Here is a 27,748-nt window from a genome sequence, read left to right on the forward strand (position 1 = left end):
ACGGACCATATATATGTTGGCAAAATAATCGGAACTCACTATTTAGACTCGCCAAAATTATACTTAGCTGCTCACTTGAACTCATAAGAATATACTACTCAGCCGAGCTCACTCGGGCTCAAACTCGCCAAAATACTGCTCAGCTGGGCTCACTCAGACTCATGGGATGATCTGAGGGAGTTGACTCATCAGTGAGTTTGCCAGCGTATGATGTGTGCTGAACCACAAACCTGGCTTTCTTGAATAAAAACAGTTGGTCGCTGCAGCATATGGATGTACATAAGTGTAATTCAGAGAGCATGTCATTGTAAAAACTGCCACAGTTACCATGCCATGCTGCAGCTCATTTCAATCATGTCAAATGCAATACCTCTGCCAGCTTTTAGTCAGTCGATCAAATGTGATTGCTATTTATCTCATCACAACGCCTCATTTTCCTGCCTAAGGCTTTGGGTGAATTTTCCTTGGCATCCATTTTGTTACTCTAACAGGTTACCAGTTATCTGTTGCCTATACGAAATTTGAAGTTGTGCACATTTCATGTGGACTCTATGCCAAACTCGTAGTACTGCAGGCGTTTTTACAGTTAGGTCTAGAGTTACAGAATCGCATGTGGGAGTTACTTTAGTTAGCAACTGTAGCTTTGGAACAAACATGTGCATGCGAGGGTGCTTAAGTGTTACCTGTCAAGACTGGGAGCACCAAGGCAACTTGTGCAGTAAAGGCATGGGCAGTACGAGCCCACAGATTTTTTAAGTGTGGCTGAGGTGATGCGTCTAGACTTCACTATGAAGAGAGCCAAATAAAAGGTTGACTATCCATCATACCTATTCTGGAGCCTTTTCTTCAGCTTTTCTAAAACATTAAGCTCAGCGTGTACACTTTATCACAGCATAATTATTACATGTGATATAAAACATTGTGTTGTGCAGTTTCTCCAACTCTTCGTGAAGGCATCTATCCATACATTAAACAGGAATAGGCTCAATGTTGACATATCTCCACAGTAGCATCTCCAGGACCTCGTACTGTCACAATGCATCACAGACATTATTTAAGTGAACTCCAAAAGTGAAGCTCTTCGTTAACATTGGCTAAAATTGTATCTTTATATAGCAAAGTCATCATGCATAAATCTGTATGTCATGACAGAACACTTCGTTTCTCACGGACTTTAGTTTACAATTGTTTTCAAGTTCAGGAAAATTGTGCAGTGGGCTAGTTGGTTCGACATACTTAACACTGTTGTGCGGAGTGACGAAGGGACAGGACTTGAGCGAGAAAACAACACATGACACCTGAGCACAAACTATCAAGTGGTGGTTATCACAAGACAATGATTCTGCTGAAAAGTAGGAACCAAAGGAAAAGAGAAGTCGTGGAAGCATACAACATCAAGATGGACCTACAGGGCTCGTGTCAGTGCGCCGTCTATTTCACTCAGCAATAAAGAGGTAAGCATAATCGCTGACAATAGAGGGTGTAGGTAGACTGGGAAGAAGACTTCTGTGCATGCGTGTAGGCTTTATGTACGCTTCACTTGCAGAAAAATAAACCAATTCGTAGTTTGCGCTCAGGTGTCGTGTTGTTTTCTCGCTCAAATCCTGACCCTTCATCGCTCTACGCAACAGTGTTAAGTTTTCAGGTTGTTCACTATGTGATGTAGGAAGGGTAAAATTGATGGGAAATCCCAATATTCTCGGGCATATTGCGAAAAATATGGCCCAAGTCAAGTGTCATTTTAGGCTTCACTGTCCCCTTTTATAGGGCAAATAGTAATAGTTTGAATTCTATGGACGCTGGTTGCTTTTTCTGACTTAACCTAGGCGGTGCTCAGCTCTCAGTTGAAAGGAACAGGTAAACAGGAGGACTTGCCACACAAGCAGGAGGTAGCACTCCACACAGACTTAAGCTTAATATACTGCGTGCTTCCACAGCCCTAGGGGGCTAGTCTGTAAGTGTTGACTAAGTGGACTGTCCATTCCAGTACACGCTGAATGAATAGAGCACGAGAGCCCACGGTGACGATTGCCGCTTGCTCTACCAGCTTAGAGCTCTACCTAATCAGTGTGTGCTGAAATAGTCCACTTAGTGGATCCTCACAGAATCCTTCCCGACTGATGTTTGTGTTGGTAGGTTGCAAGCATTGCACTTTCTTTCCTTTCATGTGGGCAGTTCCCACATATGGATGTCATTTAACATATTGCATTCATATTGCCTTTGATCTATAAATTTCTAATTCATGCTTATAACCAGGCCTACCAGCTCTTGTCCTGCATATTTATATAGCCTTCTCATTTCTGCATCAACACTGCACATATTCATAGCAAATTGGAGTCATTCTCCATTATACCCTCAAGCACTTGAAGTAGACACTGCAATAACCCCAAGGGAGGGGGGACAGTAACGCAAAAACCTTATTGGGCTTGTAGTGCTGCTGAAGGATGCACACATACCATGTATGCTAAAATTCTCAGCAGACATTCCAAAGTTTGTACGAGTTCGACTTTAGCTGGCTAAACTGAATGATTCATATTGAAGGCAATTTTTGCAACACTTGGTCAAACTGAATGAAACTGGACAGCACAATTAGCTGTGTTCATCTACCATTTATACGACTGCTGCCCCGAGCATTTTGCCTGTTACTTTGCCTTTCGTTTCTGTACTATCAAGTTCAAGTACACATGTACTTTATCACTGTACAAGTAGAATGGCTTCAAGGCTTTTCCTGGGCATTCAACAGTCACTATTTATTCCTATAAACCTTCCTGCATGTGAAGGCAAAAAAACTTATTAATTCATGCTGGAAGTATAAAAAGACAGGTATTTGCACAGAAAATGTTTATTTTGAGCACAGAGGTTCTTGCTGATGTAGATATGGTGCTGGCTCCCTCCTTGCCCGAAGCATGTGCTTGCTGTACACAGCACCAGATGATGGCTCCCTAGGTCAAAAGATCAAATTGAAATAAGAGGCATTTTGTTTTAGCTCCGGAAAGAGAAAGCAGGATTGAGACATTAACATGTATAAAAAATACTTGCCTAAAGAAAAATTAATACACAAGCAAATTCACTAAAGAGGTTCACTTTCAAGAGCAAAAGTATGGTTACGATGAAAATTACAAGGACGCTTCACTGCTCATTGAGGTTTCGGTTCAGTAGTTGTTGAGCCACGAGGGTTAGCATGCTACATCTTGCATATTATGTTTCGTAGAACAATATTGCACTTTGAACAATGTAGTGCCTATTTAAATGTACTGACAAGGAATGCTGAAACTCCAGGCTAGTTTGGTCTGCACAAGATATGATACAAACACTGTACTGCATTCATTTAGTGTTTTTGTCACTGATCTCATGCACAAAGGTCATTCACACCTATCCTACATGAAATGCAGTTTCTTTCAAGCTTCATCTAGTCCTTGAATTTGCTGCACGCTTATGTCTAAGGGAATTCGTTTGGTTCCTTTTAATGTAGTACATCTAAGCAACTGCTATCAAATGCCCATAGTGTTCCCTTGCATGTACAAAACATTTTTGGCCCTTTCAATGCACAATACTTATTACATTTGACACTTGGGACTCGTGCAAGGCGCCATTTAGTATTATATGCTTGTCCACATCTGATAATACCTTCATAGCTGGGTCATTCCCAAGCCAAATGCCTTGGTTATTACTGTGACCATCTCACACTTTTCCTTTAGAATCTTCTTGCCCACTTTTAAGGAAGCATCCCACGACACAATGTCTCCATCCTAGTGGTGCTATGGAGTTAACTTATGTGCTAGTTGTAGCAGATGACGTCAACTGAAGGCCACTGAAGATAAAACTCTCTGCGAGAATTCCTTTTGCACAATAAATGCAAACAATACAGAATAGTCAAAATGTAGTTATCTGGCAAGACTGGCTGCATCCATCATCTTTGTTTGGTGCAATTCTGAGGTGGCTCCATGTTACAAGACGCTTGGCGATTATTGCCATGCGACTGTTCGGGACTCTATAAAACACAAGAATTGCCTTACTCCGGCCTTTCTCTTTGTGCAGCAGCCAACGTTATTATTCGTCCAATCGCACCGTGTACTGTTCGTGTGTCCATAGACTAAATTCTTCACCACATTGTTTTTGCGGTATTTCGTGAGTGACCCATGAACTCATCTTGGGGTGGGACTTCTTTGGCGTCTGCTTCTATCTCTTGTCGTCAGCGCCTCACACAACTGGATGCCACTGGCAATTCTTTTCCTTACCACGAAGAACGCATTCGTCTCATCACCTCTTCCGATTACGTTCTTTGGCCACCTAGAGAAGAGATTATAGGTGTCAACTCCTGTAACATTGTGGATGGCGGCGTACTCATTCTACCCTATGACCATACCCTATCTCGAGCAATTCTGATTACCCCTGGCCTTATTCGCTTCTCTGAGGGGTCTGCATTGCTTACTGCAATAAACCAAACTCTCGAACCCCAACTGTTGCCTCGTGGATCAACTGTCACTTGAGCTGTTGACACTCATGTCGTTGCAATTGTCACGAAGACAGCTCAGTGTGTTCTTGCGTCTCTTACCGTGCGCTGAACAAAATGTGCGCAAAGATGTTTACCCCGTGTCATGGATGGATGATGCACTAGATTCACTCCACGGTGCTGAATAATTTTCTAGCCTTGACTTTAGACCAGGCTACTGGCAAATACCGATGTCCAAATCCGACAAAGAAAAAACGACATTTGCTACCCCTGATGGGCTCTACGAGTTCAGTGCGATGCCTTTTGGACTCTGCAATGTGCCTGCCACATTCGAACGCATGATCGATAAGTCTTGTGTGGCTTGAAATGGAAAACCTGTCTGTGCTATCTCGACGACATTGTGTTTTCAACCATGTTCTCACAACATTTGCAACGTCTTGATGAAGTCCTTGCCTCTCTTGCAAATGCTGGTTTGCAGCTCAACACACGCACGCGCGCGCGCGCACACACACACACACACACACACACACACACACACAAATGCAGTTTCGCCAGCAAGGCCATCAAAGTTCTGGGGCACATAGTCAGCAAAGAAGGTATTCGACCAGACCCCGAGAAGCTTACTGCCATCCTCGAATTTTGTGTCCACTGCGTCAAAAAGACATGCAGTTTTCTTGGACTTGCTTCTTCCGGCACTTCATATGCAACTTCGCTACGCTTACGTCCCCGCTCCATCAACTCCTCGCCAGTAATGCGCCCTTTATTTTGTCCGACGAATGTGAACATGCTTTCCTGCTTTTGCAACATGCCCTGACGTCAGACCCAGTACTGTGCCACTTTGATCCGACCGCGCCCACCATCTTTCACACCAACGCTAGCAGTCAGTCTCGGTGCCATTCTACTGCAACGTGACAACACATTCCGCGAACGAGTAATTACTTATGCTAGTCGTGCACTAACCAGTGCAGAGAATTACTACACCATAACCAAGCAGGAGTGCCTTGCTGTTGGGCAGTGCAAAAATTTCGCCCATATCTTCATGGCCGCCATTTCACAGTCGTTACCGACCATAACACACTGTGCTGGCTTTCATTGCTAAAGAATTTATCAGGTCACCTGGGTTGCTGTGTGCTTCACCTACAGGAGTACGATTTCAATGTCACCTACAGGGCTGCAAAGAAGCATCAAGACACCAATGCTCTCTCTTGCTACCCTCTGAAGAATCATGACGATTCACCATAACCTCTCCGTGATTGTGTACGTCCTGAGTCCTCTTCATCAGCTTTACCCATTGTAACCCTCGAATGGCTAAGACACGACAGCCCATCTGTCCTTGTGTCCCACCAACGCATCGACCCATACTGCTGAACTATTCTCCAACGCATGGAAGATTCTTCGTCACCTCCAAACGCCTGACTTCGTCGACAACTTAATCAATTCAAGCTGCACAATGAGGTTTTACATCGCAACATTTATCACATCGATGGCAACAAATGGGTCGCGGTCATACCATATTCTGTGCAATGTGAGGTGCTTGAAGCCTTTCACGATCATGCGACGACTGGTCATCTAGGCTACCACAAGACTTACAACAGAATATGAAGTCGCTGCTCCTGGCCTGGCCCATCTTCAGCCGTTGCGAAGTATGTTGCACCCTGCGTTCATTGTCAAAGCCGCAAACGACCAACAGCTCCTTCTGGCTCTTTACAACCTCTGCCTTGTCCCGCTTCGCCTTTTGAAGTAGTTGGAATAGACTTGTACGGTCCTCTTCCCACGACCTTACATGGCAATCGTTGGATTATAACGGCCATAGACCATCCAACACGCTATGCGGAGACAGCATCTCTACAATCCGGGACTGCTGCTGAAGTCACCGATTTCTTTCTACACAACATTATCTTACACCGCAGCGCTCCGCGCGTTCTCCTCAGTGACCGCAGCAGTCTTCCTCTCTTCTATCCTTACCGAAGTTCTGTGCGCCTCTAACACAATTCGCAAGACGACTTCCAGTTACCATCCGCAGACCAACAGCTTGACGGAGTGTTTTCACCATACCCTCTCTGACATGATTGCGATGTACATCCGCCCTGGCCACACGAACGGGGATGCAATCCTGCCGTTCATGACATTCGCCTATAACATGGCTACGCAACGTACTACTGGCTTTTAACATTTTTTCTTCATCTATGGCTGTTCACCAAGTTTCATTCCTGATGTATCATTCCTTTCAACTCCTGTACCCCCATCAGTTCCTTTCTTGGAACAGTTTGTGTCTCGCCTCGCGGAGTGCAGTCGCCTCGCCCCGCTTAACACAGGCGTCTCCCAGGACGCTCGCAAGTTTCATTACGACTCGACCCACTGCGCTGTGACTTTTTCTCCTGGTGACGAAGTCCTTTGGACTCCTGTGTGCGTTCCTGGCTTATGCAAAAAATTTCTGGTGTTTTATTCGACTTTCCGCGGTCGTTGAGCAGACATCACCTGTCAATTACCATGTCTCGCTTGTTAGAACGCCACCCGATTCCCGTTGCTGTGGCAGAGAGATAGTGCATGTCTCCCGCTTAAAACCAAATACTTGACGCATTTTATAGTACTTACGCGCAGCCAGGCGGCCGCTTCCACAGCGAGAGAGAATTAGCATGGGCACAACACATGCCTGACTTTCAACTTCATCATCTGCACATCTTTTTCATCTGCATATATCATCACTAGCAGCACAGTTTAATCCTCGAGGTAGTAGTCCGAGCTTGGCTGGAATAAAGCGGTTCCTTACGATACATATATATATATATATATATATATATATATATATATATATATATATATATATATATATATATATATATATTTCTTGCACTTCAAGAAACTTCGTTTGACCTCGAAGACTTGAGCACTGAAGTAACGGCGCTAAGTATATACAAGACCTCATAGTAGGAGACAGTTCAATTTCACAGCCTGAGTCCCCTTGCTGGTGTAATCTTCCTTCGTGTAACTGTCGCATACTTGGCTATCACTAACACTGCTTCGCCTTTCTGCAAAACTGCAGCCTCTTTTTTTTTTCTGCTAGTCCGAGCATAAGTGCTGCCGCACATGACTGCTGTTGATTCTGATTTCGAGTGAATCTGGCTTGGCCTCATTATGGTTACTGAGTGAATTATAGAGAGAGAGAAATAAAAGAGAGGAAAGGCAGAGAGGTTAACCAGACACATGTCCGATTTGCTACCCTGCACTGGGGAAAGGGGTATGGGGATGAAGAGAGAGAGTGTTCCACAGCTATCATGCACTAAGATTAAAAAAAAAAAAACAGTTCCGTTACTCGAAGAAAACCTAGTGCATATTGTTTCCAGTAAAGTGGAGTAGTAGCCAGTAATTCTTTCGTTACTGAGATTTAATTTGGTAATTACAATTATCTAACTCGAGAAGTACTCTAATAATTTTCAAAGTGTCAATGAGGCATTTGTTGGCATCCCAAAATGACATCTAACTGCAGTGTTTTCAGCGACATACTAATTGCGTACAATTTTACCGACTGGAAAATAACCTCACGAACTATGAAAAATACCATGTGAGTGAACTCTCACCTGCATCATAAAGCAGTGCCCTCAAATAAGCTGATTGAAAGTAACTGCATTGCCTATCGCAAACCCGAAGAGACAGCGCACCACCTTGATAATGGTACGGAAGGAGCCCCAACAGCAGGTTTCGCAGCTTCTCCTTTCTCTCTACGTCACACTTATTATCCCTCTCTCAAGGCCGACTGATAAATGATAACAAAAGCACCTTGATAACGAAGCCAAAGTGCAGCTCTGACCACACACGAAATGTGAAGAGCAATGTAATAGGCACAGAATGTTTCAAAATCCAGACTTTGCTCGCACCGCATCGAAAGAGTGCGGGCGAAGTTATATTTCGCACCAGAAACTTGCTTCGGACCAAAGCCAATATAAAGTGAGCGTTTTATTTTTCATGAAAGTGTACACGTGCTGCAAAAACAGGTTCGTGTCAACAAATAAAAGCGAAATAAACACACTGGAAAGCGACCAACTTGTAGAGAAAAGGCAAAACCAATGCGTTCACGAAATTAAATATACCACTTCTATGAGCCGAACTGGCAATCAGAATGTCGGCACACACACACACACACAGACAAAAAAAAAAAACTGTGTGCTCTTACTATCTATTAATTCGTAAGCTGCGTTGAACATCAGCCTAGAGGACGTGTTCAAATAGGTCTCCTTTTGCAGCTACGCAGTACTGTCTATTTTATCACACCTTTAGTGGCTTTCTTGATGACCGATGCTGGAATTCTATGGCAGACATCCATTATCCTTACCTTGAACTAATGTGACGTCCGTCTAAGCTGACGTCCGGCACAATCTTTCACATAACCCCAAAGAAAGAAACTTAACGGAGAGGTCAGGTGACCTAGCCGGCCTCTTTACAGGCTCGTGCCTTCCAATCTATTTGAAAAGTAGCACCCAACCAGTTTCGTGCTCGGCTGCTGCTGCATGCAGGTGGCCCATCTTGCTGATACAGCAGAAGTGGAAGATGTGACAGTGGGACTTTGCTGAGAAACTCATCAACCACTCCTTCAAGGATTTCGTTCACATAACGCTGTCCAGTCAGTGCGTGATTGAAGATGGTACTGATTATTGCACTGGCGTAAATTCCAAACCACACATTGAGCGACCACTGGTACTGGCGCCGATTGCGCTGTACTTAATGTAGATTGGAGTCCCTCCAATAGTGTGCGTGAATGACAATGAATGTATATATGATGGCACCTGCACTGTTCTTTTGCGCAAACTCATCATGCCACAGGTTCTTAGTGTCAAGATGTAAAACTTACCAGACCCAGCTTGTCAGTTAACAATATACACTATAGAATTAACGTCTAAGGTTATCACTAAGATGAGTGCTAAAACCCCTTAATGTTTACATAGGACCAGAATTCACAAGTGGCTGTAATATCAACGTGCAAGTGCTCAGAGGGTTCCTGAAGCACTCTTGAGCACAGGAACATAACTTCCAGCCGGGATATACACGTGCGATGGGAGGCAATGACTCGTTACAAAGCCATACACAACACCCTTTCTCACAAAACCTTATAACACTAGTAAAATTTGGTGGCCAAGTTACGATTTATCCTACTTTGAAGCAAGCACATAAAGAGAACATCCCAGTCTTCACCCACGATTAAATCACCAGTATTAAATGGACCCACCTTAAGGGTTATTTGGCAACAGCATGTGTATGTCCATGCTTGTATCGTTTATTGATTGTCCCGCTCTAGTAGAATGGACGACCACGCAGCCTGATCATGCACTTTGTAATGAAGCTTCTTTCTAGAAAATCACAAATACCGACCGCACACACAACCTTTGTCACATCTGCACAGAGCACTCGAGCGTTACGCTGCGGAGAAAGGTTACCAGAGAATGGCTGTTGACAGCGCAGCGATATTGCTATGTAAAGGCTCATATTACTATGTAAAGGAACGCTGTTTCCCGCGCGTTTAATGACGCCGCAAAGCACTCATTTAGCGACTTCATTCACTACCGCCCTTAGTCGGCGGACGGCAGACCTGAACCATGTGTCAGGAATGTGCGTTTACATTGCGAGATAAATGATGAATACTCCTTGTTTTCTCTAAACAAGTGCGCGCACATGCCGCACTTGGGTCATCTGCCATTTACACATGCTGCCGTGTAGCAGCACCGTAACCAGGTAATGTTACGTTTAAGTGATTGTGAAAAAGGCTCTTACAAGTTTGAAGGAACCTAAGATAAACAGTGTCGTCTAATATGCGTTCTCGGCGCTAGTACACTGTAGCACTGGCTGATCGGTGCGGCGGTCCGCGGGATGCGTCACAAGGAAAATAAGCTGGTAAGGAACCTGGAAATGAAGTATCAGGCAGCCGAAAGCGTAGGTTTGCATAGTAGAGGCACATCGAATGGAAAAGTGAAGTACTTACGATAGCTTACGCTAGCACAAGCCCCAAAAAATAAACGATCCACATCTTTGTCCAGTTGTTTGAGCGTAGCTCACCTTTGAGCTTGCCATTCTGCCGCCAAAACCAAAGACGGATGTGACATCACGGACGCGAAAAACAAAGAATGAATCGACATCCCGGACGTGACGTTTGGGTGAACCTAACGCCTGCGTTCCGTCGACCGGGTGAACGCAGACACTTTCCACCTTGAAGACGCGCTTGGCAAGTACCGTTCCGTCTGTCACAATGATTAATTTTCTACTAGAACAGCACGTGAAAAGCTGTTTTAGCTTTATTATTACGCGAAAACATGTTTTGTTTAACTATGAGAACTTATTATTGTGTGTACGACTACATGTTACGTAAAAAGTATCAGCGGGCCGCTAAAGTTGGAAGACAGACGACAAGGTTCGCGCTCGCTTTGAAACAGTTGGTCGTCTGTTCTTGCTTTTCTTCGCTTGGTCATGCATCGTGGGTGAGTAAAGATGTAATATGCGTGAATGGAAACATTTTATGAAGAGTTTACTTTGAGAACGCGTTATTTGCGTAGCCATATCCACGTTTTAGACGAAGCCTCTTACAACACCAGCCAACACAAGCCTCGCAGACACATATCCCGTCATTCCCATGACGGCACGGTGCCCCCTTAAGAAACTCCCATAGACGGTGGCGCCAGATTACCCTCTAGGTGTTATAGTGAGAAACTCTATGCTCATGGCCTGCTGGATGGGTGGATGGATGATTGAGGCTCAACCCTTTGAATCGGGCGGCGGCGGCGCGCGCCATTTAGCCATGAATGGTATATATGCATGTATACCTACGTATTTACTCCTTTACTTTTGCGTTGATATTATCCACCAATCAGATAGCCTCCGTTTAGTCATTTCTACCTGTTCAAAGTCTGTTTTACTTTCACTGTCTTTAAAACCCAAAGCTTTGGATAGTTCTCCGTTACATTCAACTGCAGGGTGAAGTTGTTTACAAGCAAGTGTCAGGTGTTCAGCTGTTTCCTCCTCCTCTCCACACGCCCCGCACAACAAATCTATCTCCTGGTATCTGGCTCGGTACGTTTTAGTTCGCAGTACACCTGTCCTGGCTTCAAACAACAATGAGCTTCCCTTAGAGTTATCGTAAATATTTTCTTTGGCTATTTCTTGCTTAAACGTCCTGTATGTCTCTAATGCCGATTTGGTTTGCATCTCTGTTTTCCACATACCCCTCTCTGTCTCCTTAACCTTTTTCTTGGCGGATGATTCCTTACCTGTCCCACCAATGCTGCCCAAGTATTTGCTTGTCAATTTTCTAGTTCGCTTCCTCCACCTTGTGTCAACATTCCTCGTGTCTAAGTAACTGAAAACCTTCCTGGCCCACCACATTTCCCCCATTTTTCTCAATTGCTCCTCAAATGCTACCTTGCTACTAGCCTCTCGGCCCTCGAAAGAAGACCACCCCAGATCCTCCTGCACCCCCAGATTTGGTGTCTTGCCATGTGATCCCAGAGCGAGCCTACCCACACCACGTTGCCTAGTTTCCAACTGTTGCCGGGTCTCTGCTCTCGTACATAGAACTGCATTGGCAAAAGTCAGGCCTGGAATCATTACCCCCTTCCCTATCCCTCGTACTACCTCGTACCTATTGTAGTTACACAGTGCCCTACTCTTCATAATCGCTGCACTTCTGTTACCTTTTGTCGTTAGATATTTTTCGTACTCTGTCAGGTACTCAATGCCATTATTTATCCACACCCCAAGGTACTTGTATTTATCGACTATCTCCAGCGCGGCCTCCTGTATCTTATGCTCACCGCAAACGCTATCATTAAAAATCATGACTGCTGATTTTTCTTTGCTAAACTTCAAGCCTAATCTGTCTCCTTCTGTACCACCTATGTTCATCAATCCCTGCAGATCTTCTGTATTGTCAGCCATTAATTCATTCATTCATTCATTCAGAATTTATTTAAGACAACGAAAAGGTTGTCCGCGTACATCAGTGCTGGTAATGACTGTTCAATCAATTTTCCTTGTTTGAAAAATGATAGGTTGGAGCCGAGTCCGCTTTGCTGTATTTTGGCCTCTAAACCTTGTAGGTACAGCGTAAACATCAGAGGTGACAATGGGCACCCCTGCCTAAGCCCCCGCCGAATCATTACAGGCTCCGAAACCTGCTTTTCCCATTGTATATTTACCCGGTTACATTTATAGATATCTTTTAAGAAAATGGTTACTCCATCTTGCACTCCTAAAGTTTCCAGAATGCCCCACAAGCCCTCTTGAAGTACACTGTCATAGGCTCCCTTGATATCCAAAAAAGCCAGCCATAGTGGTCTGTGTTCCTTTTCAGCTATTTTAATGCACTGTGTTAGTGATAACAGATTGTCTTCTAGCCTCCTATGCTTCCGGAACCCATTCTGTAGCTCTCCAAGTACCCCCTCGTTCTCTACCCATGCCTGCAGTCTGTCCTTTATAATCTGCATAACCACCCTGTAAACTACTGACGTCACTTTTATAGGCCGGTAGTTATTTATGTCAGCTTTGTCCCCCTTTCCCTTATATATCATTCTCATCCTACTTAGCCTCCGTTCATCAGGTACTTCACCATCCATTAGCATTTTGCTCACCACCTCCCTTAATGCTTTCTTAGATTTCGGGCCCAATTTCTTTATTAACATAATTGGAATACCATCGGGGCCCGCCGATGTGCTACTTGGTACCCTCTTCTCGGCCCTTTCCCACTCTCTTTGTTCAAGCGAAAGCAGTGGATTGACCGGGCTATCCCTCTCCGACATGCTGCATGTACCACTTCTCTGTTCTGTAAATTTTCCCCCCATCATGGTTCCTATATACCCCATTGCCTCCTTTCCTTCTAACCGAGTACCTTGAGCTGTTACTATATACCTCTGCTCTAGGCTTGTCCTATTACCCAAGGAGTTCAGATGTTGCCAGAATTTCTTAGCTGCCTGTTCATCTTTTTATTGCTTATTTCTGACAGCCATTGGGACCTTTTTGTCTTGATTTTCTCGTTGATCAAATATGATGCTTCCCTTCTGCATTTTATGTAGTTTACCCACTTCCTCTATACTTCTGCTCCAGGTTCTCCCTTACTCTTGGAATACGTGTGTTTCCTGGAGGCTTCCTGACGTTTCTTTATGGCCTTGTTAACCTCTTCATCCCACCAGCTCTTGAGTTTTCGTATCCCTTGCCTTGTTTTCCTGACTCGCGCCTTACCTAGCTCACGCTCAAATAGTCTCATTAACTTTGGGTAAGTCCAATCAGTTTCAGTACCCTCTGATATTTCCTCTTCAATTTGTTTGGCCGCTATTTTCACTTGGTATTCTGAGTAAAAAACCACATCTGGCATTTCCTCACGCGTCGTACGTGCTTTAGTTTGCCTCTTAAAACTCAACTTGATACGTTTGTGGGCGCTACCTATACTTCTGCAGCCCTGTTCATCTATAATCATGGCTCCTAATCTATCGTACATCCTATGTGACATTAACGCAGAATCTATTGTCGAGTGTCGACCCCCTACCTCCCATGTTATGATCCCGTCATACTTTTCAGTAGAGTTACAGACAACTAAGTTAAGCCTCTCACACATATCCAGCAGTATATTACCTGTGGAGTCTGTGTACCCATCCATATCTTCAATATGCACATTCATGTCTTCTAATACAATTATCTCGCATCCTTTACCTAGCTCATTGATGTCCGCTGCTATACAGTCCAACATTTTTTTGTTTTCCTCTTTAGCATTTGATCCTGTCCAAAGGTATACAAAGCCTAGAAGTGTTTTCGCCCCTGCTACTTTTCCTTTTAGCCATAAATGCTCCTTGCATTGCTGTTTGACCCTTTGCCAATATGAATTTTTATGAATGAGTGCTCCAATTCCCCCGCCCTTTCTGCTACCCTGCACTCTGTTGCAGTATTCCCATGCATAATCAGGGTTACAGGGCGGTTGTTCCATGTCCCTAAGATGTGTCTCTACAAACCCATAAACCATTAAGTCCCCCTGCTTCAGTTGTTCTTCGATTTCCTACCATTTTAGCCTATTTCTGCCACCTTGCATGTTAATGAACCCTATGTCTGACTTAATTTGGCTCTGGTGCTTATTTATGTCGCCTCTCCTGCCGATGTTTGCTTGTTTGTGGCTCCTGCCTCGAATCGTCCACGCCTACACTGCTTCTTTCAGGGCTCTGGGTCCCCATAAAAAAGCTGTTGCCTGGCGACCCATCCTGCCCCCTATCCTTTTGCCAGTGGTACCACTGTAGTGAATGCCATCCTGCACAAAAGGCCGGAAGCCGGTTCCGTACACGTCCCTGTTGACCTCCATGACGTTGTACCCGAGTCGTCCGCTCAGACTCCTAATGACCCGATTGGCCTCAACCACCCTCCACCTGGTATGTCTGGCCCTGGACCTCTGGGATAGTGCATATGGTCCCAGGCACCCTCCCGGAGGCCTCTCTAAGCTTACTCAGACCAGTCTCAATGTGCCTCTCAAGGTTCTCCCCTTAAGCACGTCATTGAGCCCAGCATGCATAATGACCAAGCTGTCGCTCTCCGTGCTGTCCCCTACCACTCCCCGCGCCTTGGTCATTGCTTCCGCCATGCCCTTGCCCGCTTGCGCCTCCACCTGTACTCGCCCGTCCGCCTTCACTCTCGCCATCACGCCTTGTTCAGCCCTCCCCACGTTGGAGTCCCCTATCACCAGGACCCTTCTGCGTGCGAACCGTTCGCCTCCACCCTGTGTCCGCTGCCCCCCCCTTCGCGCCCGCTGGCGCACCTGTGGCTGCCACGTCGCCTCACTCGGGGCGTGTTGCGCTGCTTCACTATAACTGCGCCGATTCACCGGCGGCGAGCTGACGGCCGCTTGTTCTGGCTCCCTGCCTCCTACTTCACCTGTAGGGTCTACCCTACTTTCTGAGTTTTTGCCACCGCTTTGATGTCCTGACCCGACATTCTCCGCTGCCCGCGTCTCAAGCGCGTCGAGCCGCCTTTCCAGTTCGGCGCTCCTTTCTTTCTCTTCCTCAAGCTCAGCCACGGTCCTTACTAACTGCGCGGCCTGGGCCGCCTTCACCTTGACGAAATTGTCAGCGTTCGCCTGCAGTGCTACCCGCTTCTCCTGCTCCTCTCTCAGGTCTGCCTGAAGCTTTTCGAACTTAGCCGCCCGATTCTCTTCCAGTTTTTGGACGGCTTCCCTGACGCCCTCGCACGACCTGCACGTGAAGCTAGACCCCTCCGAGTCCGCTAAATTCTGGAATTTAGTCTCGTCGAGGAAGCACCATCGCAGGAACTCGTCGCACTGCACTTGCTCCCCGTCCCCCACGGCCTTCACGTTCTTCGATTTCATCGCTAGGTAAGTCCCTAGGTAAGTCATCGCTAGGTAAGTCTCCAGGCCCAACGAGCAAGTTCGCCAAATCACTCAAGCATAGCCGACCTCGACCGCTATCCCAAACAAAAATAAAGAATTATCGCTCCCTACCCCATGTAAGAATCCGAAGAGCTAGCTGAAAGAATTAAATAAGCCTATCAAATAGGTCCCTCCTACTACCTAGGCCTAACGGGGGAGCCGCCAGACCTAGACAAAGCCGGTACGTTTTACTACTCTTACTAAGAATTCAAAATTTGCGCCCCTACTCCATGCAAAAGAAAACACTTCAAAACACTAGCTAATAAAGATAAAAAAGTACTTAGCTACGAACGAAGTCGCTGAAGCCTCGAGCGCAGGAGCGCCCGCGAGCCGCGGGCGAGGACTTAAGGAGCCGCCATCTGTCGGAAGCGCCTCCCTTGTGTAGCATGAGGGATCACGCGGCGCGCTCCTCACAGGTTTGGCTTACGGCGCTTGATAAAAACACCACGCGGCAGCCCTCCTGTACATTTCTGTAAGTACTCTCAAAACGAGGGAACTTTATTACTGTCGAAATAAAACCTTGGGCAAACTGAAAGCACAGAATCGTTTACAGACGCCATATCTTTACCGAATACGTACAGTGAAAGCCACTGCGCGCGGTCGCCGCGATGGAGTCTCCCGTACCGGCTTGCGTGAAAGGTCGGCAATCGCTGAGCACAAACTATGTGAAATATGTTCTTATAGTGGGCGGTCTGTATAACGAAATGGCGCATAAGAGAACGAAGCCTCAATGCATGCAGCGATCGCACGGGTTCGCGGCGACCGACTGCGCGTCTGCATGCATATCCGCGCACAATGTTACGCTTTCACTGAGAGCGTTTTCGCACCGTACTGTGAGCTTTAGGTCGCATAATATGAGCGTTTGACAGACCACAAGCAACCATTGTTGCGTGGACGTTATCAGAGCTGTTCAAAAACAGCTTCTTTTAACAAGGGACTTCGACGCCTACGGCGACTGTGATGTGCCGTCATGGCGATTCAATATTTTTTTTTCTTCCAAATTCTTGGACGTATGGCAAAGAAGTCCGACACGGCTGTGGACGACACGAAGGACGCGGACAAGAAGACGCAACAACGTAGGCTTAGCCAGTCACACCAGGAACAGCGTCTAGCCCATGGCAAGCCCCACTTCAGTAGCGCTGGCGATCCGGCTGCGGAGCTCGGCACGGCGCACTTCTTCTTCCTTACAACTTCCCCCCTCGCTGAAGACGGAGCCGCACAGGAGGCCTAAGGCGTCGTGAGGACGAAGGGCTCGTGATACGGCTTGAGCCGATCTACGTGCACAATTTCGCGGCCTCGGCGACGCAGGTCCGTAGGGGGCGTCAGAGGTTCGATAACGTAGTTCACCGGATAAGTTTGGCGTAGAACCCGGTAAGGTTCATGGTATCGGGATACAAACTTGGAGGAGACACCTTGTGTCGAAGTAGGAGGCACCCACAACCAAACAAGAGCGTCAGGCGAAAACTGGTGGTGGGGGCGCCCATCGTCATGACGAAATTTCTGTGTCGCTTGTTCTTGCGTTGTAAGGAAGCGAGATAGTTGCCGACATTCTTCTGCATACCGGGCGGCTACGGAAACCGGTGTACCCTCTGATAAGTCGGGACGGTAAGGGAGAATAGTGTCAATGGGAAATGATGGTTCGCGGCCATATAGAAGAAAGAAGGGAGAAAAGCCCGTCGTTGACTGGGGTGCCGTGTTGTAGACGTACGTGACATAGGGAAGGATGAGGTCCCAGTTGGTGTGGTTGGAGGCGACATACATCGAAAGCATGTCGCCAAGAGTTCGGTTAAAGCGCGCTGTCAATCCGTTTGTTTGCGGGTGATATGCGGTGGTACAGCGATGAATAATGCGGCATTCAGCGAGAAGTTCTTGAATGACATCGGCGAGAAAGACGCGGCCACGGTCGCTCAGGAGTTCGCGGGGAGCGCCGTGACGTAGAACGAAGCGGTGAAGCAGGAAGGAGGCAACCTGACGAGCCGTCGCGGCTGGCAGAGCGGCCGTTTCTGCATACCTCGTGAGATGGTCTACAGCTACAATGACCCAGCGATTGCCAGCAGCTGTGTATGGCAGAGGCTCGTAGAGGTCTATGCCAACCCGGTCAAAGGGTCGCGAAGGGCACGGCAAAGTTTGCATTGGTCCAGAAGGGTGGCAAGGATCAGGCTTCCGACGTTGATATTCTGTGCAAGAGCGAATGTACTTTTGCACAAATGTGTACATACCACGCCAATAAAACCTATGACGTAGTCTGGTGTAGGTCTTGAAGAGACCATCGTGTGCGCACTGAAGGTCGGCGTGGAAAGCGGCGCATACATCAGTGCGGAGCTGCCGAGGTATTACAAGATGCCATTTGCGGCCGTCGGAACTGTAGTTACGGCGATAGACAATTCCGTCGCGGATGGCGAAGTGCGAAGCTTGTCGGCGTAACGCTCGGGATGGTGGGCGTGTAGGTGAATTAGAGATGTAATCTATCAAAGATGAAATCCAGGAGTCCTTGCGCTGCTCCAAAGCCATGTCGAGAGAAGCGAATGGGAGAAGTGGGTCGTCTATAGGACGGACACACTGACAATGTCGGCGTGGACAGGCGAGCGCGAAAGAGCATCGGCATCGGCGTGCTTCTTGCCTGAGCGGTAGACAACCCGGATATCGTACTCTTGGAGCCTCAGTGCCCACCGGGCTAGGCGGCCGCAGGGACTCTTGAGAGACGACAACCAGCAGAGTGCGTAGTGATCGGTAACGACATCGAAGGACCGGCCGTACAGGTATGGGCGAAATTTTGTGATGGCCCAGATGATCGCGAGACATTCTTTTTCCGTCACGGAATAGTTGGCTTCAGCTTTCGTCAGAGTGCGGCTCGCGTAAGCAACAACATATTCTTGGCAGCCGGGCTTTCGCTGGGCGAGCACAGCGCCAAGACCAACACCGCTAGCATCCGTATGGATTTCCGTGGGAGCAGTTGGATCTAAATGGCGTAGTATCGGTGGTGTTGTGAGCAGGCGACGTAGCGTCGCAAAGGCATCATCGCAAGCCGGGGACCATGAGGAAAGATTGGGGTCTCCTCGAAGTAGCTCTGTCAGTGGTGCGATAATCGAAGCGAAATTTCGAATAAAGCGGCGGAAGTACGAGCAGAGGCCAATGAAACTGCGCAAGTCTTTTAGTGACGTTGGCCTCGGGAATTCTGCAACAGCACGGAGCTTAGCGGCATTAGGGAGAACGCCGTCCTTCGACACGACATGTCCGAGAATTGTCAGCTTGCGTGCGCCAAAGTGACATTTTTTCAGGTTTAGTTGGAGGCCAGCGTCACTGAGACAGCGTAAAACCTGCTCCAAGCGATGAAGGTGAGTAGGAAAATCTGGTGCAAGCACTACTACATAATTCAAATAACGCAAGCACGTGTTCCATTTGAGGCCTCGGAGAATAGCGTCCATCATTCGCTCAAAAGTCGCGGGCGCGTTGCAAAGTCCGAATGGCATCACACGAAATTCGTATAGGCCATCTGGTGTGATGAAAGCAGTTTTAGGCTTATCGTCTGCAGCCATAGGCAGCTGCCAATAACCAGAGCGCAGATCGAGGGAGGAAAAGAACTCTGCGCCTTGTAAGCAGTCTAGGGCGTCGTCGATCCGCGGCAATGGATAAACATCCTTTCGGGCTATTTTGTTTAGGCGACGGTAATCCACACAAAAGCGGATCGAGCTATCTTTCTTTTTAACTAAAACTACTGGCGATGCCCATGGGCTGTCGGATGGTTCACTGACACCACGCTTTAGCATATCACCTACTTGCTCATCAATGACGCGCCGTTCGGTCGACGATACGCGGTATGGTCGCTGCCGTAGCTTGACGCTATGTCCTGTGATCGCCCATTCAGCCACCACTGAGGCAGCAAACGGAATTCGGCCCTCCGAGAAAAGGTACTACTACCAGGCAGCGACGGCGACCCTCGAAAGGCCCAGCGGACAGACCCCATGTTGCCTCTACATGCCGACGACAAGGAGTTCAGAGCGCGACGGAGCCTACGTTTCACGGAACGGCTACAGGGATGGTTCAGGTTAATCTTCTCGGACACTGCATCACGGAATCTCTTTTTGTTCCTCATACTCAACTTGTCCTTTGCATTTGTCGAATTCTTGTACGGAGTATGGACCAACAGCCTGGGCCTGATCTCAGTTTCATTCCACATGTTCTTCGATTGTACGGCATTGCTCGCAGGCCTGGCTGCTTCAGTCATCACAAAGTGGCGTGCAAATGAAAGGTTTTCCTATGGGTACGTGCGGGCAGAAGTTCTTGCAGGATTGTCAATGGCCTTTTCCTCCTCTTTATCGCATTCTTCATCTTCTCTGAGGCCGTTGAGAGAGCCATAGAACCACCAGAGGTGAAATATGAACGCCTCTTCATTGTTTCGGTGCTGGGTTTCCTGGTCAACCTGGTCGGCATCTTTTCATTCCAGCATGGGCATTCCCACGGGAGCAATCAATGACAGCTTGGTGACGGGAGAGAAAATCCCAACATAAAATAATATCGTGGGAACAGTGGGGAAGAACGACGACCTCGACTGTGTAGAGCACTCCTTGAATTTCAAGTCTCGCGGTGCACGCAGCCACCGGCTGGACGTGTTGTGCTGTGGCCGTGCGGAGTAAAGGGCCGAAGAAAGGCGTCGTGACTTTTCGTATTGAGCGGCAAAGTTTTTCGGCAATTACAGATATGGCGGCACCTGTGTCAATGAGGGCAAGCACAGAAACACTTTCAACAGCGACATCAATAACGTTAGGCGGCGAAAGAAGAGGGTTTAAGCGTTGCGGCGATGACGCAGTTCTTGCCTCAGGAACTGCGCCACTTAGTTTTCCGTGTCAGCAGGAGTGGGACGTCGACGCATCGGGGAGGCCGAGCGACGACGAGGAGAAGGAGAACGGCGGTCAGAAACTTGACGAAGGCTTGCGCGGGGAAGGGGTAAATCGCCGTCAGGAGCGTAAGGCAATGGATGGTCGTACGCGGCTGTGCGTGGGTCGTCACGTGGATGAAGTGGACGGCGGCGGCACAGGCGTGCAACGTGACCGGAAATAACGCACGATCGAATAGCAGATGGGCCGATTGTCCGCTGTACGCCAGGGATTAATTACTCCATGGACTGGAGGTCGTGGCGGCGTGGGGGTAAAAACAGGGCTAGGCATCGGAGGCGGAGCCCGGAAGGTCGGTGGTCGTGGTCGCGCGACGGCGTCGGCGTAAGTCAATGGGGCGGTGAGTTGAGGCGCCCGTTCCAGAGGAAGGACCTCGGACACTTGTTCTTCTATAACGTGTCGTAGGGTCGGACTAAGGGACGAACGTGACTCCGGAGGGTTGGAGATGAGGGAAAGCTGGCGAGCAACTTCTTCCCGGACGAAAGCCTTGATTTGCGAGAGGAGGGTGGCATCTGGAAAAGGAGAGGTCAAGCCGGGCAACGATTCCTGATGGGGAACAGGACGGCGGGTGAGGAGGCGTTGACGGCGGAGCTCGTCATTGCTTTGGCACAGTTCAATAACTTGGGCAACAGTAGAGGGGCTCTTTGAAATGAGCATCTGAAACGCGTCCTCGTCGATACCCTTCATGATATGCTTGATTTTATTGCCATCAGTCATGGATGCATCGACGCGTTTACAGAGATCGATGACATTTTCGATGTAGCTGGTAAAGTTCTCATCAGGCTGCTGAGACCGCGACTGCAGACGCTGTTCGGCACGAAGCTTTTGAACAGCAGGGCGGCCGAAGACCTCGCTGAACTTTGTCTTGAACACCGTCCAGCTTGGGACTTCGCTTTCGTGGTTCCGAAACCATAAGTGCGCAATTCCGGCGAGGTAGAAAGGGACGGTGGTCAATTTCGTGATGTCATATCCCATTTGTTGTTCCGACTGACGCGTTCGTATGATGAGAGCCAGTCATCAACGTGGTGGTCATCAGTGCCGCTGAAGATAGGAGGGTCCCGCTGGCGGAACGTGCCGGGGCATACGGTAGACTGGGGAGCAGGTGGTGGTAAGCTCGTGGCGCTTTCGGTGGTCATGATGGCAGGGAGAGTCCGGCTGCGCAATTCCAGGATTGCAGGAAATCCAGCAAACCTCCACCAATTATGGCAAAGAAGTCCGACACGGCTGTGGACGACACGAAGGACGCGGACAAGAAGACGCAACAGCGTAGGCTTAGCCAGTCAAAACCAGGAACAGCGTCTAGCCCGAGCCCCACTTCAGTAGCGCTGGCGATCCGGCTGCGGAGCTCAGCACGGCGCACTTCTTCTTCCTTACAGACGTTTTAATATTATTTCTAAAGTTGCGTCGCACTGTATACAGTGAGCGGGCGATTTCGCGCTGCTTCTTTTTCGTAATCCAGTGCGTTAATAATAACACAAACATGACCATATGCCATATGCCTTTGCTTAATGTGCTTCTTATTTTACTACTCCCTTTCCATTCCAGTAAACTTGCCATTTTCTAGCATCAACAAATTCATAGACCAAACCGTCGTGACATTAGCCGGGCAGCTGAGCGCGGGCGAACGTCTCCGTGCGCGTTTTCTGCTACTCACCGAACACCGCAATCTCGGCGCCGTAGCAGAAACTCGGTGGGTTCTAGGCGTCCGTGCTTGCTGCATACCCGAGCTGTAGCCGATGGCTGTTTATCGGTTCTAAGTTTCGAAAGCCAAGCTTCACGCAGCTTCTTGTCCTGCGGCTGCGTGTGAATAAGGCTGACACCGGGCTACTTTGCGTACGTCCGGCACTGCGGCACCGAGCAGTAGCCTACCATGCTGCACGCTGTTACGATCGGCCTGCAAAGATACTGCTCTGCAAAGCTATCTCAGCCCGCTGCAGTTGTTTCGATCGACCCGCGGTGGTGGCGTTCTTCAGAGAACCGGTGACGACGACAGCGCTAATCGACCATGTACTTCATTTGGAGAACTGGAGACCACGGCAGCGTTAATCCACCATGCGCATCCTACGGGGAGTCGTCGACGGCAGCAGTGCTGGCCACGTTTGGCGGACCGTGTATTGTTGGTTGATTTGCGGTGGCCTTCGTGGTCTATTTGCAGCAAGGGAGCTTCTCTAACAAAGGGTGTTTTCCGATGCGTTCTTCGGGCCCCAGGATTCATCACAGTCTGCTGACACTCCTGGCGGCTACCGGAGAAGTCAGCTCTGGAATTAAGAGGCACCAGCTGGGGTCAAACGTGACTATCTGGCTACGAGGACCCTCTCAACTCGGTGGGTTCTAGGCATCCAAAGTGCGTATGTGAGTGTGTGAGCCCTCCCCCTCAAAGGCGGGTCGACTACGCCCCAACGACTGTGGACGGTCCGATTGGACGAAGTTTGGACAGTAGTTTTCCCTCCCCTAGCGAGCTAGGGAGGACAGAGGCTTTTTAAGCAGCAGTTCGTCGGCTGCTAGGAGTGTGCTTGGTGCTTGGAGCTCATGTGCTGTGTGCTTCGTCTTGCGTGCTCCATTTGGGAGTCATGCTAGACTGCTGAACTGTATCTCATGTTTTAATGTAAATGAATCCTGTACTCCTAGTTCTCGATGATAGCAAGTTCCTCCCTACAACCACGTCCCAAGCGTGGGTGAGTTGGACGAAGGCATGGGCCAGCTACCACATAGTTCATCCCCGACGACAAACCTTACAACTGGATGCCAGCGGTGAGATCGTCCTGCATCTCTAATAACGCCTCCAAAGGCAGCCACTACCTATTATAGTGATTTCAAATGTTGTCAAACAGACAGCCTAGGCGGGAAAGCCTCACCACTAAATCAGAACCGCAGCGCAGGTGGGACTTTAAACTTTCGTTTTCAGCTCGCTGCGGCGCTTCCGAAGCAGCCGACGCGGCCGCTGTGTCCAGGTGATCACTCATGCCACGTCACGCCGACGGTGGCGCCTGCTTTTCCAGTGGTGGAGCTTGCCCCCAGACAACTTTCCTTGGCTATGGGGAACAAGCGCTGGAGTTTTCAGGACGCCTGTAGCGTCGCCCTGGCGGTCAGTACGTGCACAATGCAGCAGCTCCCGCGGACGAAAATTGCTACCGGTAGTGGCGTTGCGTGCCCTGAAAGTCGCAGGAAAACAAAAGGACGCGGACGATACTGTTGCGTATACAAGTGCCACAACTACGTCGGGATGAGGAAGGATGTATCCTTCTGCGTCTTTCCATCTAAACCCTACGAACAAGTACGGAGGCGGCGTTTGATCCAAGCAGTCAGGCGAGCGGAGTAAGTTCCCGTCATGTCGCCCTGTCAAGCCGTGTCGGGCTGGTTTCTAAATCGAATTTCGCGTGTGTGCTTGGTTTATTCGATAGTGAAGACGGTCAACCGTAGTAGACAGTACCAAACAGCAGAATCTGCAGTTGGCATTTCGTCGGAAACAAAATGAGCAATAGCATCCCACGAAACACAGAACCTCTTAAAAACTTCTTGAAACGGCTACAAACGGCTATAGACGTCTTGGTCTATGATAAGACTGAAAATAGAATTTCTTCTAAACATAACCTCAGCACTTGGAATATGCTAGTATATATTCTATCTGCGGCAAAACCCACTACTGGTGTCACTAGAGTCTATTTTGGTAAACACATTCAGAATGTCTAACTCAAGAACTTTTCTAGATCTTTTTGTCTAAAAGTGCATAAAATGCCAAACGACGTGTTAAAGTGCGGTTACCGTCGGCGTTAGCGAATAAAAAACGCCACAGACACATCGAACTCGTTGGAAGCAACATAAGTTAATTGGCTTTAATGTTAAATAATTTCACACCAGAACTTCAACAATCAAGGGCGTGTTATTGTTTTCCATACGGGGCGAGCACACGACGCCTGGAAACCATTCTATGCTCGCGCAGCAGGTATACTGACAGCAGCAGGAGCGAAACGCCGGCGTTGCACAGCGGTGTCGCAGAGCCACCGCGCTGCGATCACTTCGGCGGCATAATCCAAATTGGTCGGATATCTCATTCTGTGCTGAAAACACTGGGAGGCAGGAAGTTTGAAAAAACGGCCACTGCCGCCCGCAATGTCTCGTACGTGGGTTCGTTATGCCAGTTGTGCGTCATTCTAAGCCGTTCTGTACATTTATACTGGATATTAACTGGAGTCATTTAGCTGTGCTGATGCTGTTTGCCGTGTGTTTTACATCAGTGCTTCGTGACATCGGCTGTATTGCCTGTTTTCGCCGACGGCTTACTACCACAATGGCGGGATCTGCGTTCGCCGCCTTCGTGTCTCGGTGTGTCTTTGTACGTACTACCGCGCTCAATATGAGTTGCAACGTCCGAGCGCCGACCGGAGTTCGCTCCTCGGCTTGAATTGCGACAACACTCGCTAGGAATTCTGGGAGAAAGTGCTGTTCCGGGAAGTGACCGTACCCCCCATCAGGAAAACAGTTCGCAGTGTGGCTCCAGGGTTTTAGGAGGCCTCTTTCAGCAGCTTTATTACAAAATTCAACTCAATTTGATGCAAACGGATTAAATATGCAGCGATTCGCAATTCAAGCATCATGCACATGCAGGAAACGGTTTTTGAAGCCCAGTTTCGCTATGACTAAATGATCTCACATGGAGCCACTGCTGATTCCTCTCACGAGACCACATTCAGGAGGTGTTTTTATTTTTTTTTTTGCTCCGAATACACGACACATGTGAAACGACTGGGGTCTCAACGCCCTGCTTGGCTCTGAGCATGACAAGTTTATATGACAAAGTCGCTATAGATTCTAGTCACGCGACCACGTTCTGACATGCTGCCCTATTTCGTACCCTGGCTTCGTGTATGTCAACCGATAAAAGTTCAGTCGAGTGCACTGCTCTTGTAACCAGGGATGATGCATATCAAACGAAATGGCTTTCGAAGCCCGGCTCAGCTACCACCATGATGAGGTCACATCACCAAGTCACTAGTGATTAGGGACGCACGATCACCATATAGAGCGCTGGAAACTACCTCTACATACCCATGACGCATATCAAACGACGCGGATGGAGAAGCTCTCTTCGAATACGAGAGTGAGAGAGTTGACACGGACAATTCAGTAGTGATTCAGGTCACGTGACTTCTTTCGGGCATGCGGCCACATTGTGCACCCTGGCTTGATGCATATCAAACGAAATGGTTTTTGAAGCCCAGTCTGGCTATCGCTACAATGTGGCTTCATGTTGTCGCTAGTGACTCTTATCACGTGGCCGTATTCGAAAGCACTGCACTCGTTTGTATCCTGGCCTGATGCATATAAAACGAAATTGTGTTGGGAGCCTGGTGAGCCTGGTTCGGCTATAACTCTTATGAGCTTATTCTAGATAAACTGCCCACATAGCACACCAGCATTGATCAAGCATGGCCAAATCCTGTCAGAAATTGGTACGAATCTTCAACCAATATTGGCATATTGGCAAAGTGCCACACAATCCAACGCTGGCCCAGGATTAAAGCCAATATTGGAACAATGTTATGACAATGCAGGAACCATTGTGCTGCCAGCATACGACTAGTGTTGAACCATATCGTTGCCAATAATAATGCCAGCTTTGAGTCAATGCAGCAACCATTGTGCTGCCAGCGTAGGACCAGTGTTGAGCCATATCGTTGCCATTATTGATTCCAGCTTTGAGCCAATGCCCTGTTCATGACGAATATTGTAGGCACGCTGGCTCTAGAGTACACAGCTATTCTTACTGCGAACCTTTTGGTAGCGGCATTTTTATAGTAATTGTCGCCATACCTTTTTCCTCAATAGTGGCCAGGAAAGCTCGACCAAAAGATATGTCAAGAAGCAGAAGTCCTATATAGTTGCAAATAATAATAGAATAATACCGAAATTCACATTTCGACGGTTCATCGGCGAATACATTTGCACAAACAGGCATATTCCGGTGACCTAGATGGGTGATGCTTGGTTAAGTTCGAACAGTTTATTTACAGACCACGCCCTCCGGAGTGGAAGTGGGCAAGGTGCCCCACACAGTGCGCTGGCCAAGGCTTTTAGGGCAGGGAGCTGACATCGGTAGGCAGGTTTGTCAGTGCTTGTTGGACGGCGGGCTGGGCAGGTCCCCGAAGACCACGAGAACGCGGTGGTTTCGTTGAATTTTCTACCACTTTCCATAGCGACTTCACCATTACTTGGACGAGATGCTTGCACTATAAAATAAAAATGGCTTGGCTTGATAATAGCAAAGCCCTTGAATTTGGGTGAAATTCACAAACAGATATACACGTATTCTACTTCGGGCACCATTCAAACGCTACGAATAAGAAGAACTATGTAATTGCAGGCACTCTACATTAGCCAGGGCTGTTTCAGTATTGTATATACCGCGTGATTTCGCTTGGTTTGGCAGCAGTTTATAACATTCATTCTAAAGTATCCCAAAAGAATTGTCGATTCGGCTCACAGTTTTTCTGCTCAGTAAAAGTTGATGGGTCGACATGAGCAATTTAGCAGCACCTAAATTTCCACAGGCAAGAAATGAACAAAATAAGAAAGCATATTTCAGAGATCCTTTCGGCTGTGTGCTAACCTACTGTGATAGCACCATTTTCCAGCTGTGAGGACCACCATTTCATTTTATATCGCCTGCTTGTTCCTGCAATAATTGCGTTCTTCCACTTCAGGGAACTCGACAACGATCTCGCGGTTATATGAAAATGTACTCATTTAAAAAAGTCTGCTGAGAAAATATGTATTATCATATCTGAAATGTAACCGTTGCACATAAAAACTTTTAAATTTCTAGTCAACCTATAGTTATGGTGCACACATGAATGGCCCAAGCTTATAGCAGACAAACGCAATATAACGTTGCAATCGCCACCACACATCGTTCTTTAATCCATCCAAAATCGATGCAGTGCTAATCATGAATAGGAAAAAATTCAACGTTAAAGACGCAGCGAAACCATGAGAAATGTTAGGACG

General features: G+C 47.9%; 1 long non-coding RNA gene and 1 pseudogene across 1 annotated transcript; one reads left to right on the forward strand and one right to left on the reverse strand.

The window, feature by feature from the left end:
• Positions 1-2,826: 2,826 nt before the first annotated feature.
• On the reverse strand, positions 2,827-10,639 carry LOC140219774 (uncharacterized). Its single transcript, XR_011895953.1, has 2 exons — positions 10,425-10,639; positions 2,827-4,290 (listed from the first exon to the last, which is right to left on the reverse strand). It is a non-coding gene; the product is annotated as an uncharacterized lncRNA (long non-coding RNA).
• A 9,040-nt stretch (positions 10,640-19,679) lies between these two features.
• Positions 19,680-20,325, forward strand: LOC126526573 (zinc transporter 7-like; annotated as a pseudogene).
• Positions 20,326-27,748: the final 7,423 nt, after the last annotated feature.

This window comes from Dermacentor andersoni, chromosome 8, assembly GCF_023375885.2.
Source record: "Dermacentor andersoni chromosome 8, qqDerAnde1_hic_scaffold, whole genome shotgun sequence".
Taxonomy (NCBI): domain Eukaryota; kingdom Metazoa; phylum Arthropoda; class Arachnida; order Ixodida; family Ixodidae; genus Dermacentor; species Dermacentor andersoni.